Genomic DNA, 13405 nt, shown 5'->3' with positions numbered 1-13405 from the left:
TAAAAACAGAAAATGTTGGAAGATTTTAAATTTGGCAGCATCTGTGGAAAGTGAAACATAGTTAGTGTTTCAGGTACGAACACAAAATAGGAGCAGAAACAGGCTGTTTAAATCTTTGGATCCTTCTTCGTCATTCACTAAGACCACATCTAATTTATTTGCATTTTGAATCCCAATGGCTCCCCTCTGTAACTTTTGATTCCCTTGCCTTTTTACAGCTGCCTTAAAAATTTTTAATGAACCGCCTGCACCTTCTCCTGAGACACAGCAGTCCCAGTTGAACAACCCTCTGAGAGATTAAATTTCTTAAGGTCGATGACCTTTCATAAGAAACTTTTGATCGAAGGTCATTGACCTAAAACATCAAAGCTTTTTCCCCTACACAGATGCTGCCAGACCTGCAAATTATTTGGGTAACATTATGGTGTGGAGCTGGAGAACACAGCAGGTCAGGCAGCATCAGAGGAGCAGGAGTGCTGATGTTTCGGGCCTAGACCCTTCATCAGGACCCTGTCTGACCTGCTGTGCTCCTCCAGCTCCACACTGCATCGACTCTGACTCCAGCATCTGCAGTTCTTGCTATCTTTGGGTAACATTATGTTTACTTTAAGCTACTTGTCACAACAGCAGCTGTGAGCTATTATGTATCACTCGATAAAGATTGTAGATATTTTCTAATTAACCCGTTCAGTGGTTGTGCACTTCGGGAGCAGGTTTGATTTGAATCTGGGTCTTCTGGCTCAGAGTTAGGGACATTGCCATTGTGCCGTAGGAGCCTCCTCATTCAGGATTGCATGTAACAAAGGTTTTTAAAACTGACTGGTGCTTTATTTTTATATATATAGTTCTTAGGAAGTTCACGTTGAAGTAAATGAACGCATTTTTCCGAAATTCTTAATAGTGTTGATGGTAGATAAATTTAACTTTAAGAAAGTTTTGGTGAAGTTAACATGACTAATACATACACTTCAAGTTGTATTGTCATGACCTGAGCTAAAACTAAGCTCTGTCAGTGCTGGTTTTCAACAGGCTTCGTTCATTCCCTCTAATCTCCTCAAAGCCGTCAACAGTCTTAGTATAATTAAAACATTAAGGAAGGTTATGTTGGCCAAACCCTTCTTGCCATGAAAGCTGATCTCTGCTGGCATTGCGGGCTGTGTTGGAGACCACTCTGTTGTGTCACATCAATAGAGTTACCAACAAAGTACGGACAGGAAAAGTGTAACAGGAAGTCGTTATGACACATACAGAGAGTACTTCCTATGTACAAGATATTTATCTCATGGAGTGCATGAATTGAATGACATATGATTCTTAATGGAGAAATATTGTTCCTTCCCAGAGTATTGTTCCCTCTTTTCGTGCTAGTTGCCAGGGTTACAACAGTGTTGCTATAGTAGTAAAAAGTGGCGTGTTTCCTGTGCGATAGTGTAACTGCAGCATGCTAAATTGAATCATTTGTTTTGATCAAATGCCGTCACTTGTTAAACCTTAAAATCATGGTTTTAAAATTTTAAATCTGAGTTCAACTGTTCAAGTCTGAGTTGAGTCTTAAAGGCAAGAAAGGTTCGAATCCACTTTCAGTTGTGCCTAAAAGTCACTTGCCAAAAATTCCTAGCAAGATTCTTAAATTAAATGATGATTACTTGACTGAGGTATTAAGGGGTGCTTAGCACATGTGCTATATTATTATGCTGCTGTATTTGAATATTTTCAGGAGTAACAAACAATAAAGAAGGAAAGAAGATAGGAAGGGTGCTGTGATGCATCTTCTCATTAAGGTTGCAGTAGTGATTTTAAAGATCTTTTGTCTCCCAATGAAAAGAGTACCTCTCCTGATGGTTTAATTTGGTTCAGAGGTTCTCTTTTTGGAAGAATTGAAGGTATTAAGTCCTGCTGCTTCATATGCTTTATACCACATTGATGAGCTCAAATTGACAGATGGCTGCAAAATGTATTTTTTAACTCTTTGTTGTGAAATGTGAAAATACAAGTAAAGAAAAGACCAGCTGGTCCATTCAGTTTATCCCATTTAGAAATGATTCAGCCTCCCATTAACCATCTCCCCTCAACTGGCTATTTCAACATGTTGCAATCTCCTGACAAAGGCAGAAACGAAACAATGCTTGTGTAAAAAAGAGCGCAAAACTCCCTCCAACTCTGAAGCTTTCACTTTGATTACAAATAGACAAAAAGGTTTTCCCTTTTGTAATATTCCAGTGAAAATTTAATTCTATTGCGTACGTAACTATGAAATGCAGAATTTGGTAACTCAAAACAAATAGCCTGATAATTTAGTCACGACTTCCTCATTCATCGGTGTGTGATCAGGTTGTTTCACCTTGTTCAATAAATTCCCTAGATGGCCAAGTTTAAGTCTGAACTGAGCTTTGCAACAGTACTGATGGTTTTGAAAATAGAGACTAATTGTTGTGTTATGTCATAAAATTGGCATGTATACTGCATGGGTATCTTAAAATATTTTATCAAAACGAGTTGCAAGTCCAAAGTGCTCCTGCCAGTCTTGAGCTGGTGTTTGCAGTTGAAACTTATCTGTCTTAAAATGACTAGTGTTACCTATGAACTGAAAACTTGAAACTTTTGTGTATGATATGCACCAGAGCGCAATCCAAGACCTTTTTGCTGGAGACTCCGAGACTGCCCACAATATTCATTACGTTCATATTGTAGCAGTTAAAAGCTTATAATGAAGCTAATTTAGAAAACAGCTAATTAAACAAATTATTAGCCCTACGTGACAAATAATTACTAAAAGAGTTCTTGAGTTGGAAAATATTAAAAAACTTTTAAACAGAAATAACAAAGGTCAGCTTTTTGGTGAGTGCCTATATGTCGCGACATGCTTTAAAGAGGAGGTGAAAACAATAGAGGAACAGGATCCACAAAGATTTTTATTCCTATTCACACTTCACCACCCAATTGTGAAGTTAAAAATCCCCCACTCCAACAACTTCCGTATGTGCAAAGTTATTAAAGCTTATAAACCCTGTGACCTTCAACCTTACGGGTTGATAAACAGGTTCCTTGGCCTGTGCTACACATAATTAGATTGCAGTTCCCAGGATGAAATGTGCTTGCTTTCCAATACAGTGCATTCATATGTTTTTGCAGAGAACTACTTTGCTGTCTAAGCACATATCAGCACAGGGCTCTGGATACAATGCATTCAGCACAATGGGAGCTGCCAGAAAATTCAATAACAATTAACTACTAGTCTGAGCACAGCTGTAGGCGGAGAAACATTCCTTCAACACTAAATCTTTTGTGGTTCTTCTGCTTGTGTTCTCTGACTGGATCTTTTAACTGCCAATCTGTAATTGCCGCTGCAATTTCTGTCAAATGTTTCCAAGCCTCAGCTCCATATTACCCTCCTCTAAACCTGTGCCTTTCAGTTCACCAATCCTTTGCAGTTTATTGAATTGTGACCAAACCTGAGCCCCTCGTGCCTCATTAGGATGGCTCTGCACTTGTGTGTGCGGGAAAATACTGATTTGGTAATGTTATGAGTGATTTTATATGTGGGAAAGTTAAGGCTTCAAAATTAAAGTTTATTAATGATTTGCTTCAACTGAAAAAGCAAATGTATTATATTCTGCGAATTGTAATCCACCTATTTAACAGAATTCTTAAAGATTTATTTATAAATTCAAAATGCAAAACACTTGTTTTTACAGATGAATGGAGCTTGTTGGAAATACCTTAGCAACTATACAGCTCATTACTGTTCTTCTACTTGTCATCGAAATAAATTTTCCATAACTCTTAACAGAGAGTGGGTTCCTGTTTGCTCTGGCTGTAGATTCTATGGGCTGAATTTTCAACACAAAGACTGGAAACAGGAGTCAGATTTCTTTCTTGGGGTCAGACACCCACTTCTGGTGAGAAACTGGTTAGCTCAGAATTACATAGGGATGTGCCATTAATTGATCGTCTGTCCACATAAAACAAATCTAGATGAGAATATGGGTGGGTCATATGATGTGTAGGGCTTAATCAGAGGCCCCACAGCAGCCATCACTAATGCTGTAAATCCTCTTAAGGGAGAGGAAGTCGTTTTCCTTGTCTTTCACTTCGCTCAAGGGAAGCATGATGCCACGGGGAGCCTAGTCCCTGGGGCAGAGCAGTCTCTCATTTCATCAGTGCCACCTTGGATCTAGTGCTGGGGGCCAGGAAGGAGGTCTTCTTCCTCGGTTTTTGGAAGGAACTTTGAAGAACATGAAGGAAATAAAATTACCACAACAGCTTAACATGTGTTAATCAATAATTCAGACAAATTTTCAAATGGGTTGATAAATGCCCGTGGCTCATCTATCAAATACAATAGAATTACAAGAACAATTCAAATAAAAACTTCCCTGCAATAAAGAAATTGTCACGTAAGTGCTGTTCATATGTGGTTTAAAATGTTATAATTGAGAGCACAAATACACTTTTGCCTTGAAATGGTTGCATTAAATGGTTGCAGGCTGCTTGGCCTGCTGTGCTTATCCAGCACCACACCCTGTTATCTCGGATTCTCTGGCATCTGCAGTTCCTATGATCTCTGCATTAAAACATGTTTGTTATACTACAAACCCAGGAATACATTATAGAATGCAACTGTTTGAAATCAGAATTACAGCATTTAAACTGAACTCAAAAAATTACGTCCAATTGCTTAATTGTCATGTCATTGTTCTGCACTATAATCTAGACATAAGATGACGACACTATTATAGATTTGAGATATGTGGCTGAATTTTTCTTGTCCCTCAAAGACTCAAAATGAGAAGGGTACTGGGAAAAACCAGCACCACGTGTCAAATTGATTTCAAGGTATCAGTCCTGTTTCTGTAATTCTAATGTATTTGACAGATTAGCTACTAACGTCAAATAAATCCACTTTCAAAATATGTTTGAAGTTTTAGTGTTTTGTGTTAAGCATGTTAAGTCAATGAAGGAATTTTCTCTAATGGGTGTTGTTTCAAATATTAGCCAGTATATTTGGGTAATGGGGCTGTTCTTATAATTAAGAATCTGGATCAGATTCAAACCCCTATCACTAGAGCATTAGCCTGGCACTCTGGATTATTAGATGGCAGAAGATACAATAGTTTGAATAAACATACAAATAGATTTAAGAACAGTTTTTGTCCCTTCTGTTGCGAGACTTTTGAATGGATCTCTCAAATGTTGCTTGTGATCTCTCTCTCTCTCTCAATCTCTCGCTCTCTCTCTCTCCTGCACCTTCTCTGTGGCTGTAACACTGTGTTCTGATATCTTGATGCACTCTGCATGGCATGATCAGCCTGTTTAGAACGCAAAAAAAACACTTTCTGCTGTATCTTGATATATGTAACAACAATAAATCAAACTCAAATTTAATGACATTATCACTCCTCCATGCACCACATCATGTCCAGTCTTAAGTACAAAAAAACAGAAGGATTTCTTTATCATTGAGGCTGATGGTAACTGTTTACCTACTTCTGTTACATTGCTCATACCTTCTGCTTTCTTTGCCTCATCTTATGCACAATCTGCATCTGATTCAGTGTCACTCTGAAGATCGTCTTCATTTCTCTTCCAACTCCACTGCCCGAACTGCTCTCTCACCTTCTGGCATCATTTCAAAGAGATCCATCTCTTGTTCTTTTGAACTCCTCCTCACTCTAATCTTCACTATTCTGCTATGTGTCCAAGACTCAATGTTCACCAACATTTCTAATGATTTTGTTATTTGGGCATTACCCCTATTCCTTGCAAAACTGCAGGACCCATCATCTTAGAAAAGTCTATCAGTGCTGTACAATGATGCCTATAATTTATTTTGCCTGGTAAGGATTTTGAGTGTATTGTAATTTCTCTAGAAAGTTTGTATTTCAGTTCTTTCAGTCTAGCCTCTGCCCTGCTCACAATATTAAAACCACTATGCTAAAACCTTGAATAACTTTCTCTTACTGATTGTTAGGTGTTCTTCTTGATTAGTCTTTTTGACTTTGTTGGAGACTTTACATAATTGGCTATACTGCCTTCATCCAGGGATTGCTATTGCATGGTTTCACAATTACTTGCTAAAAGCTGTCGGCTTGACCATTCTGGAACTTACTTGTCAAGGTTGGTTGACATGTTGGTTTAATCGATCTTCTTTGCAAGTGAATGTCAGAAAGTTTGATGCCATTGTTTGTAACTTCATAAATTTCCTGTATCGTGTGCTGTGGCTGAATCTCACTGAAATTAGACACTTTGATTTCCTGTTCAAACCAGAGCAGAGCTATCACCAAAACCACTTTCTCCTAGACATCTCTAGACTTCGCAACGTTCCTTTTCCTGATCATCTACTCTCCATAAACATCTAGTGTTCAAAGCTCAGCCAGCCATTACGTAGCCCCCGTAAATATTTCTCTTTTCTGTCCATCTTTGATCCACTGACATTTTATATATATTTGCCATTATCTACAAATCTCACCATAGCCTTGCTCCACTTTGCCCCTCCTACCTGCTATGGTTTATGTAGTCTCAAATCTTGGGCTTCTGTGCACAAGTCCTCTTTCACCCAGCCATTACTTCATATCCTTGGTCACATAGACACCACTCAATGGAACAATATCTCTAAGCACTGCTGCTTGGTTTTTCTATCCACCTCTTACAATCCTTCTAGAAATGGCAAATCTTTGAGGACAGAGTTCCCCACTCTCAAATATCAGTCTGTACTCCTTTGTGAGATTTATTTTCTTCTTCCTTCTCTGATGCAGATCATGAAAGGACACAGTGTAAATGACGACCATCATTTCTGGTTGTCATTGAGTTAAATTGTTCCAAGTCTTCTCACGACTGCTTACTGTATTAGAAATTAGTGTCACCTTCGCACGTGAGGACAATGGAAAGGAAGGGAGACAGTAAACATGTTTTTAAAAGCATAATACCCCATGGGGCCAGTGAGTGCTGCAGATTAGAAGTTTGGTTTTTTTTGGGAGAGTTGGCATAATTCCCTAATTACGTTCAATTATGCAATTAGAAGTGTGGGACGGGCAAGGAGGTGATGCTGTCTGGCCTGCTGTGTACCTCCAGCTCCACACTGTGTTAACTCAGACTCCAGCATCAGCAGTTCTTACTATCTCAAAGTCCAGTTGTTGTTTCCTTTGGTTACTATTGCTGGTTAAATAAATAGAATGAATTTAATATAGAGGGAATGTGTGTCTGTTGTACAGGATGCATATGCCAGAAAATATAAATCCTACTATGACTATTTAAAGCGTTGCAAAGATTGGTTGTGCTAGGAAAATGCTCTGTATATTTATTAACAGAAGCAGCTTAACTACTGGACAACTTATGGTAGTAAACTCTACAGCGGGCATGCTCTGTTATATGAACTGTATGTCTCCCATGTTCAATTTCAGATCTGTACTAGAATAACTGTTCAGCTGGGCGAGCTAACAGAATACTGTATTTATCTGTACCATCTCTGAGGCTTGAGAAGGAAAATTACCCATAGTTCCTGCATCTGACTGTTAACCAATCAGCCCCCCTGTTGATAGTCATTAATAGCATTTTGTATTTTTATTGTGCCTTTTAATATAATAATATGTTCCCAGACATTTCACTGTAGCAGTCTAAAGGAAAAATTTGACAACAAACCACATAAGTTGATATAAGTACAGAAACCAAAAACTCAGTCAGAGAGGGTAGATTTTAAGGAATGCCTTAAGAAGGAACGATGTGAGAAAGACGGAGAGAGAATTCCAGAGTTCAGGGCCTAGGCATGACTGTTAATTTCTTTGTTTAAATTCTTTAATGTGATATAAGGATATGAGTTTCACTGACATCTCTAATTGCCCTTGAAAAGTCATGAGTTGCCTTTTTAAATCACTGCAGTCCATCTACTATAGGCGCAGCCACAATACGATTTCTTAAAATTCATTCACAGGTTGAGAGCATTGCTGCCAGGGCCAGCATTTATTACCCTTCTCTAATTGCCCAGAGCGCAGTTGAGAGTCAACCGCATTGCCATGGGTCTGGAGTCACATGTAGGCCAAATCGGCAAAGGACAGCAGTTTCCTTCCCATTAGAGAACCAGATTGCTTTTTTTCTACAATCGACAATGAATTCACATGAATTAATTCCAGATTTTTATTGGATTCAACCTCCACCATCTACTGTGGTGGCATTCGAAGCTGTATCCCCAGAATGTTACGTGGGTCTCTCGAATAACAATCCAGCAATAATACCATTCGGTTGTTGCCTCCCCATTGAAGGTAGTTCCAGCATTTTGGTACAATAATGTTGATGGAACAAAAATACAATTCCAGATCCGGACGATGTATGGCTTGGAAGGGAACTCATTGCAGGTGACGTTCCCTTGTGTATGTTGCGTTTTCCTACAGATTTTGAGTTTGGAAGCTGCTCTTGAAGGAGAGATGATGAGAAGTGAGATGTGGCAGTGCATCTTGTGTTTGTACAGATTGCTGTGTGAGTGTGGATGGATGATTAAGTGGGCTGCTTTATCCTCGATGATGTTTTGAAGGAGTTGTACTTCTCCACACAAATGAAGGGTTGTTTTTGATTAATACATATCGAGGTGGTTATTAAGTTGAATCCAGCTCTCCAAGTTATTTTTGCAGCACAGAGCTTTCTGGAATTAATTTTAAATGAGAGATTTGTCTAAAATGTTACTTGCTATATCATCTTGATTTTGAAATTTAATAAGGTATTTTTACATGAACAGTAAAATAGTAAATGATTAACTATTTCTATGGTATGAAATGTTTTATGCATTAGTTAAAAATTACTGATGTTTTGCTATTTGTCCTAAATCTGTGTTAAATAAGCAACCAGAGATAGTAGGAACTGCGATGCTGGAGAATCTGAGATAACAAGGTGTAGAGCTGGATGAACACAGCAGACCAAGCAGCATCAGAGGAGCAGGAAAGCTGACGTTATGGGTCGAGACCCTTCTTCAGAAATGGGGGAGGGGAAGGGGATGCTGAAATAAATAGGGAGAGAAGGGCAGGCAGATAGAAGATGGATAAAGTAGAAGATAGGAGGAGACAGGTCAAAGAGGCGGGGTTGGAGCCAGTAAAGGTGAATGTAGGTGGGGAGTTAGGGAGGGGATAGGTCGGTCCAGGGAGGACGGACAGACCAGCGAGGCGGGATGAGGTTAGTGGGGCTTGAGGTGGGAGGAATGGTTAGGGAGGTGGGGACAAACTGGGCTGGCTTTGAGATGTGGTTGGGGCAGGGGAGATTTTGAAGTCCACATTGATACCCTTGGGCTTTAGTGTTCCCAAGCGAAATATGAGATGCTGTTCCTACAGCTTTCAGGTGACATCATCGAGACAATGCAGGAAGCCCAGGATGGACATGTCGTCCAAGGAGTTGTGGGGCGGTAGTTGAAGTGGTTCGCGACAGGGAGGTGTAGTTGTTTGTTGCGAACCGAGCATAGGTGTTCCACAAAGTGGTCACTAAGCCTCCACTTGATTTCCCCAATATTGAGGAGGCCACAACAGGAACAGTGGATACAATGTACCACATTAGCAGATGTGCAGGTGAACATCTGTTTGATGTGGAAGGTCTTCTTAGGGTCTGGGATGGGCTGATGGGGGAGGTGTGGGGGCAGGTGTAGGGGGTTGCAGGAAAAAGTGTCGGGTGTGGTGGGGAGTCACAGAGAGAGTGGTGCGATGGTATGTGAGGACGAGGGGGATTCTGTTTTGGTTGTTATTGCGGGGAGGGGGTGTGCAGGATGAGTTGTGGGAAATGCGAGAGACATGGTCAAGGGTGTTTTCGGCCACTGTGGAGGGGCAATTGCAGTCCTAGGAAAATTAGGACATCTGGGATGTCCGGGAGTGGAATGCCTTATCTTGGAAGCAGATACGGCGGAGGTGAATGACTTGGTAATAGGGGATGGCCTTTTTGCTGGAAGGTGGGTGAGCGGAGGTGTATTCTAGGTTGTTGTGAGAGTCGGTGGGCTTGAAATGGATATTGGTTTCCAGGTGGATGCCAGAAATGAAGACAGGGGCCCAGGAAGGAGTGGAGGTATCAGAGATAGGCCAGGTGAACTTACGGTTGGGGTGGAAGATGTTACTGGAATGGATGAACTGTTTGAGCTCCTCATGAGAGCATGAGGCAATGCCGATACAGTCATCAATGTAACGGTGGAAGAGGTGGGATTTAGGGCCAGTGTAGGTATGGAAGAGGGATTGTTCCATGTATCCTACAAAGAGGCAGGCATAGCTTGGGCCCATGCAGGTGTCCATGGCCACCCCCTTTGTCTGTAGGAAGTGGGAGGAATTGAAGATGTTGTTAAGGGTGAGGACGTGTTCGGCTGAGCGGATGGGGGTGTCAGTGGAGGGGAAAATCCAGGGAAGAGTAGACAGGTGGGTAAGTTGTTGGTGGAGATTCTGAGGGATGGGATTCACATGTATTTGGAAACGCAAGGACTGATTACGGATAATCAGTATGGCTTTTTGCAGAGGAAATTGTGTATCACTAACTTGATTAAGGTTTTGAACTGGCAAAGCATATTGTTGAAGACGGAGGTGAGTGTTGTCTATATGGACTTCAGCAAGGCAGTCAACACGATAGTCTGGTTAGCAAGGTTAGATCACAAGGAACCCAGGAGGAGCTAGCCATCTGGATACTAAATTGGCCTGAAGGTAGGAGTAAGAGGGTGCTGGTGGAGGGTTACTTTTTGGACTTGAGGCCTGTAACCAGTGGTGTGTCGCAAGGATTGGTGCTGGGTCCACTTCTTTTTGTCATTTATATAAATGGCTTGTGTATGAGTATAGGAGGAATGGTTAGTAAGTTTGCAGCTGACAACAAAATTGGTGGTGTATTGAACAAAGAAGAAGGTTATCTCCGAGTACAACAGGACCTTGATCAGATGGGCCTTTGGGCCGAGGAGTGGCAGATGGATTTTAATTTAAATAAATGCCAGGTATTGCATTTTGTTAAGACAAATCAGGGCAAGACTCAGATGCTTAATGGCAAGGGTCTGGGAAGTGTTGGTGAACAAAGAGATTTTGGGGCACTGATTCGTAGTTCCTCAAAGATAGAGTCACAGGCATACAGGATAGTGAAGAAGGCATTTGGTACGATTGCCTTTATTGGTAAGTGCATTGCATATAGGTGTTGGGATGTCATGTTATGGCTGTATAGGACATTGGTTAGGCCACCTTTGGAATACTGTGTTCAATTCTCGTCTCCCTGCTATAGGAAAAATGTTGTTAAATTTGAAAGGGTGCAGGAAAGACTTCAGGGTTAGAGGTTTTGAGCTATAGGGAGAAGCTGAATAGGCTGTGGCTATTTTCCCTGGAGCGTCAGAAGCTGATGGGTGACCATATAGAGGTATATAAAATCATGAAAGGCATGGATAGGATGAATAGTTAAGGTCTTTTCCCAGGGTAAGAGAATCCAGAACTAGAGGGCGTAGGTTTAGGATGAGAGGTGAAAGATTTAAAAGGGGCAGCTTTTTCACCTAGAGGGTGGTGCATGTATGGAGTGAGCTGCTAGAGGAAGTGGTGGAGGCTGGTACAATTACAACATTTAGGAGGCATCTGGATGGGTAGATGAATTGGAAGGATGGGGGCCAAGTGCTGGAATTCGGGACGAGATTAATTTAAGATGTGTGGTCGGCATGGATGAGTTGGACCGAAGGGTCTGTTTCTGTGCTGTATTACTCTCTTACACTATAACCCGTGATGTCACATGATGAACAAAGTATCTAATTTATATCGTATTCCAATCAATAAAGCTATCAAGTAGTCCATCAGAGAACCACAGTACTGTTATCTGGTATCAGGCGATTGAATTACAAAGAGAAACTGGAAAAACATGCTGCTTAGTTTTGATAGGTGTCTGAAATGAAATCTGGTGGAAATATTTTCTTTTTCTCTTTGTTCTTTCTGGAACGGTAGGGGGAGTTTTAGTTTTGATGAGCAACATGTCGGTGCAGGCTTGGAGGGCCGAACAACCTCCTTCTATGCTGTAATTTTGTTTGTACTTTGTTCTTCTGTAAAGTGAGGTATCGCATACTGAAGGCAAACTTGGAGCATTAAACAACAGTACAGAGAACTGATGGTTTGAACTGGTGAAACACAGATTTATGACTGATAGATGACAGAGAACTTCCTGACAAAGAGTGATCACCAAATGGAATAGATTTCTGAGTGGGTTGATGGAAACAAAAGTTTGGAGTAATTTCAAAGACAGTTGTGTGTCATTATGAGGGACTGTTGTTTTTACAAATAGGTGAAACATATGCTCTGCCTCCTTTTGTACTGAGATTGTGATCTTGTATAAAAAGCTGTAGTACATTGTCATTGTGAACATTTGTTTTTACGAACTCCAATGTTCATTCTGTGACAGTATGCATGGTCAGAGAATTATTTGATTTGCATTATGCAACGTAAGTACATTATAGTGTTGAGTGATTTAGAGGTCTCCATAATTGAAACATCTGGGAGGATCAGTGGAGGTGTTCCACCGCAGGGATGGGCGTGTCCAAGCACTCTGCAGTTTTTGTACAGTCATGCCAAGTTCAAAAGGTCTTCTGCATGCTAAGCACTGCCATAATGTTATAGTCATAGAGTCATACAGCATGGAAACAGACCCTTCAGGCTAACTAGTCCATGCCAAACATTGTCCCAAACTAAACTAGTCCCACCTGCTTCTCCTGGCCCACATACATCCGAAGCTTTCCTATTCGTATATCCATCCAAATGTCTTTTAAATGTTGTAATTTAACCCACACCCACCACTTCATCTGGAGGTTCATTCCACACATGAACCACCCTTTGTGTCAAACCCTTGTTTCTTATGACTTTTTAAAATCTCTCTCCTCTCACCTTAAAAATGTGCTCCGTAGTCTTGAAATTCCCCATCTCAGGGAAAAGATCACTACCATTAACTCTATCTGTACTGTCATTATTTTATAAACTTCTATCAGATCATCTCTCAACTTCCTATGCTCCAGTGAAAAGAGTTCCAGCCTTTCTTTATAACTCAAACCTTCCATACCTGGCAACATCCTTGTAAATCTCTTCTGAACTCTCTCCAGCTTGATATTATCCTTCCTACAACTGGGCAACCAGAACTGGACACAGTATTCCAGAAGAGGCCTCACCAGTGGCCTGTATAATCTCAACAAAATGTCCCAACTCCTATACTCAAAGCAGTGAGCAATGAAGGCAAGTGTGCCAAATATCTTTAAGGTACTGCACCTCCTGGGTCCCTCTGTTCTACAACACAATCCAAGGCTCTACCAATAATTGTACAAGCTCTACCCTTGTTTGTTGTACCAAAATGCAATATCTCACATTTATCTAGATTGAACTCCATCTGCCACTGTTTTAGCCCATTGACCTATTTGATCAAGATCCTTTTGTAATCTTAGAAAACCTTCTTCACTGTT

At 40.7% G+C, this 13405-nt stretch overlaps 1 protein-coding gene across 3 annotated transcripts in view; it reads left to right on the top strand.

Annotated features, from left to right (window-relative positions):
• Nucleotides 1-13405, top strand: part of si:dkey-100n23.5 — a 195712-nt gene that overhangs the window by 11933 nt on the left and 170374 nt on the right. The window lies entirely within an intron of this gene.

The sequence above is a fragment of the Stegostoma tigrinum genome, chromosome 12 (genome assembly GCF_030684315.1).
Source record: "Stegostoma tigrinum isolate sSteTig4 chromosome 12, sSteTig4.hap1, whole genome shotgun sequence".
Lineage (NCBI taxonomy): Eukaryota > Metazoa > Chordata > Chondrichthyes > Orectolobiformes > Stegostomatidae > Stegostoma > Stegostoma tigrinum.
This window is presented reverse-complemented; position numbering and strand designations above follow the sequence as displayed.